The sequence below is a fragment of the Lissotriton helveticus genome, chromosome 7, assembly GCF_964261635.1.
Source record: "Lissotriton helveticus chromosome 7, aLisHel1.1, whole genome shotgun sequence".
NCBI lineage: Eukaryota > Metazoa > Chordata > Amphibia > Caudata > Salamandridae > Lissotriton > Lissotriton helveticus.
In genome coordinates, this window is record NC_136068.1 from 592,792,132 (window position 1) to 592,797,179 (window position 5,048).

Below are 5,048 nucleotides of genomic sequence, written 5' to 3' on the forward strand. Positions count from 1 at the left end.
AAACTCACTACACAGCTATTCAGTTAGACACGCTATATTTTTTTTATATCAGCTACCACGCTTCTTTTATTTTGTAGCGCTGTATATAAAATAATATATTTAGCCAGCTAGATGGTGCTTAATTGATATTAGAACGTAAAGCTGAGTCTGCAGTGCTGGAGCTCACATTCACTGCCTGTATGTAGGTTACACTCAAATGTCAACAAAGAATGTTTAACTTACTATTTCACTTTCTAAAATGGCCGATTGGCTCGATGGACGAGGCCATGAATTAAGATGCACACTTCTACAAGACATTAGTTGCTGATTTGGTCCGACGATCAGCAAAATATTGCTTTGCCCTGTGAGTGCCCCAGGTAGCCGATGTCACCGACTCCCAGCTGAGGGCAACGGCACGAGCATTTAACAATTCCAACACCTGTCGCACTGCTTTGACACCCTCCCCTCCCCCGCAAAATAATATTCACATTTTGTCCCGACATGTTTACCTGTCTGGAGAGCCCTGGGTGCAGGACGATGGCGAACAGCAAGAGAAGCCGCAGGGACTCCATGGCGGCCGCTGACCAGAGCCCAGGCCAGGCACAGGACGAAAAGAGTAAACATGGCGCGATCGATGGACAGGAGGCAAAGTCTCTCCCTGAGGGGATGCGTCCTGGGTGGAACAAAATGGCCTCTGCTGGGAAATCCGAATTACACCGTGCAGCAAATAAGTGAAGGCCTTTGTGTGGATTCAGCATTCCACGTGTGCGGCGGGTCCGCAGCAGAGATGAGCCCTGAAAGCGTGCAGACACTGCCCTGATGGGTTGGGGATGACATTCTCGACACTTAGGATAAAAGGAGGACCTGACTGTTGATCATAACACATTGCTGTCAGAATCAATGGTGCCATATACTAGTCTCCATGCCATCACTATCTGTTAATATTATTTTCCTCTCTAGGGCACAAAACTGGAAGCATGGGCAACTTTAGATTCGAACCCACAAGATACTAAAGTGGGGTATTCCACTGGCCCCCCTGACACTGGCGTCTAACATACATATGCCCTGGCCCTTTCCTGTTGCTTATCCCTGAGGAGGGGTGAGATTTGATTCCTATGTGGATGACACTGGGCTACCAGTAGGTGATTAAGTGGACTCTACTGATGATTCAAATGATATTTCAAAGTAATTTAGGAGTAGATGAAAGATAATAAGCAAACAGCCCTATTTTATTTCAATGGGCAGATAACATTGACCCTTTTTAGGTCTGGCGTTAGCCAAGAATTAAAAAGAAATATGTGCACCATATACTTATTTAAAAGGGCTTTCAGTCAGCTTTCTTGATCCATTGGTCTGTTGCGGTGTCATTCGTGTTTTGCTTCAGCCTACTACAGCATACAGCATAGGGCCGGGGATCAGCCCACTACAGCCACTGGATGGCTTCATTGTGAGTGACTGCATTTTGCTATTTCACAAGAAGCACATCCGCAAACAGGCTAGTTCACTTCTGTGCCAATGTTTTTTTTTAACATTACTTTGATGGTGCCCTAGTGTTTACAGTCTGATGTCATAGAAGGACGCTATACCAGATGTGAGCAGAGGCCACAATCCACGCTTTATCAGTTCTGTCTCCTGCCAATGCTGTTGAAAATTACTTTTGGAGTGTCCTTTGTTAACTGTTTGATTGCTGGTATTTCATAGCATAACAGATTGTGCCCACTTAACACTGTTCTGTATTAAGTTATCAAAAGCTTCACTATTATGTGAATTCATAAGAAGACAATTCTTCACAAACGCGTTTATTCGGGTCTCAATTTCACCAATGCATCTTTAATAATGATTTGCCCAGGAAGGAAACCGATACTTTATTGTGTTTAATTTGCACCACTTATAACACATTTTATATTGCCTTCTTTCTTTCTTTTCGTCGTCCTTAATTCTTTCATCATTTAATTCCTCTCTCATTCTTCTCCTTTTTTCATTCCTTCAATCCTTTGTCTTTATTTCTCTATTCTTTCATTCTTTCTTGCTTACCTTTTTCCTTTCATTCCTTTTTTCTAGCTTGGCTTTTTTCTTTCATTATTTCATTCCTATTTTCTTTTTTTCCATACTTTCTATACTTTATTCTTTCATTTATTTTATTCTTTCAGTCCTATTTGCATTCTTTCATTTTTCTCCAAACCACGTCAGCATCAATCAAGGGGCAACGTGTCACCCCATTTCAGCCATTGGCTGACTTCACCATGAGTTATGGCATCTTTTGTAAAAAAAAAATTTTTAGATTGAAAAACACCCAGCAGTTTTCCAAATAATAAAGTTTTGCAAAAGCCATGACAAAACAGAAGAAGAATTGCCAAACGACTAGTGGATGATGCCAGGACTATTTGGTTTGTCAAGCTTGTTTGTATTGTGATCAAATTGTTGTTTTACACTGCTACATGAGCAAGACAAACAGTCTTTGGGCTTGCATTAACAAAATTGGATTTAAAATTGAAATAGTGATTTTTAAGGTGCTTACTTGTCTACATGTTTTTGCTTTTTTTTCATAGTTAATTTCAGGCATTTAATAGTTTACTTGTTTGGAACTCCTTCAATGAAGGCAACACGAATGCCTGAATGTTTTTGCATAACTTTATGTGGTTATACTAGTGGTGGTTCCTCCGCTGAGGTGGAGGAGCGCCGCCCCACTGCTCTTTGAGCAGTGGAAAATGGAAAAATAAAATGATAATAACACTATGTTATTCTTATTTTATTTTTCCGTTGTGAGGCAAGTTTACGGGGCAGGACTGTTGTCACAACAAGCAGAAAAGGAGCAGTTTGTGCACTAAAGTGTGCAAGACGGTTTGACCGACCGTCTTGGGCGGCCAAACAATCTTTTGCACGTTGCATGTTCTGCACCGGATGTATTGTACAGCCTGGGTGGAGAACATGCACCGGCTCACAGTCCCCATCTGAGCATCGAACCATGGCGCTCAGACCAATCACAACGCTGCTGTCATGGTGACAGTGGTATGAACAAAGGGAATTGATTCTGTTTAGGAATGGTCAGAGGCTGGAATCAAATAGCATGGTGAAATGAAGGTGAATCCAAGGATGGTTAAGGTAGAAGCTTGTTTATTCGAAGAGCACAGTACAATTAATCCAGCATAGATCAGCATCAATGGATAACTGACTCTTACAAAGAATGTACATCAAAATGACATATGCAAGGTTCTACATTCAGCAATGACATAGGAAAGAATGTGTGTGGTTAAAGGAGCAGTACAGAAGTAAGCAACACAACACATCCCCCCATCTACAATAAAAAGAAAAAAAGGAAAAGAAAAGAAAGAAACATATAATGAATAAAAACAACTATAGCAAAGTTTGTGATAAGACTTTAACTGTTACTAGTGATATGATCTTTAACTGTTACTAGTGATATAATCTTTAAGCCACGAAGGAACCACCTTCTTCCTTGAGGAATGGCGGAGAGAAATTTCCTCACCAGAAACTAAACAATCCTCTCTAGGAGTGACGACTGACTCCTCAGAAATACTGCTAGGAGAATCTGAGTTATTGCTTCCATTGACAACCAAACTATGATCTGGGACTTCACATGAATTTGGGCAACTCACAACTCCAGAACCATGGGAAGAATCCAATTCACTATTAGAGTCATCAACCTCCAAATCTTCAGGTTTCCACTCTCGATTGGGAACATCAACCTTAAAAGAAGAACCAGGATTGCATCTGGCAACTCTACTTAAGTTCCAAACTTTCCCATTACTGAGTTTAACAGAATTTTTTAAATTTTCCAAAACTTGGAAGGGTTCAGAAAAGGAAGACTCACCTTTCTGTACCTTGAAAGGTTTTTTAATTCTAACCCAGTCACCAACATTTATTGTCACTTCCTTTGATCCATGCCTCGAATCATGATATCTTTTACTTTTATCGTGGATTTGAACTAATCGTGCCTTAACTAAATCTTTTGAGTAGGGATCTATTTCACTAGAAAATAACCAAGTGGGAATGGTTTTAGAACGTGGGTTCCTACCCTTCATCAAGACAAAAGGAGAAATACCTGTAGAGTCATTCACAGTAATGCGATAGTTCCAAACAACTTTTCCAACTTGAGTTTGCCAATCCAGATTGTTACTAATAGAAAGTTGAATTGTGTTCTTCAAAACCCTGTTAAAACGCTCCACAACACCATTGCCACCAGGATTGTAAAGGGACGTAGTTCTATGTCTAATACCAAGTTTGCTAAAATACCTTTTTGCCTTAACTGATAAAAATTGAACACCATTATCGGTGAGAATGCAAGAAGGAATACCTTCAGTGACAAAAGTTTCATCCAGAAAACTTAAAACGGAATCAGTATCTGCTCTTTCTACAACTTTGACCACAGGCCATTTAGAAAACAAATCAATGATCACAATTAAATATCTCTGAGAACCATCCTGATCCTGAACAGGACCCATAATGTCTACGGAAACCGATTCCCAAGTAGATTCTGGAGGAGAACAATCCAACATAGGAGGACGGCAGGTACGCAAGGTTTTGTCAGCAGAAGCACAAATGGTACAGTCTCTAACAATTTTTTCTATATGAGAATCACAACCCGGCCACCAGAATAAATTCTTTACTAAGGATTTGGATCTAACAATTCCAGGGTGACCTTCATGGCAAAGTTCAATGATTCCTTCCCGCAACCCACCAGGGGGAACGATTCTTTCACCTCTTAATAAAGTGTCATGAGAAACAGAGAGTTCGGATCTAATCTCCCAAAAAGGCTTTAATTTATCATCAAGAACATCTTTTTTATCTGGCCAACCTTCAATGGTGAAAGAGATAACTTTCTGTAAGCATTCATCAGCGAGATAGTCCTTGTTCCACTCTTCCTTGCTAAAGGCTGAAAGTCCTTCATCATGAACATATGCTATTTGTAATTCATTCCACTCATTATTATCAACTTCTTCTAACATTACGGGCATTCTTGACAGAAAATCGGCAAGAACGTTGCTTTTACCTGGTACATAAATAATTTTGTATATGAAATTCTGTAACCTCATAGAAATTCTAGCCAG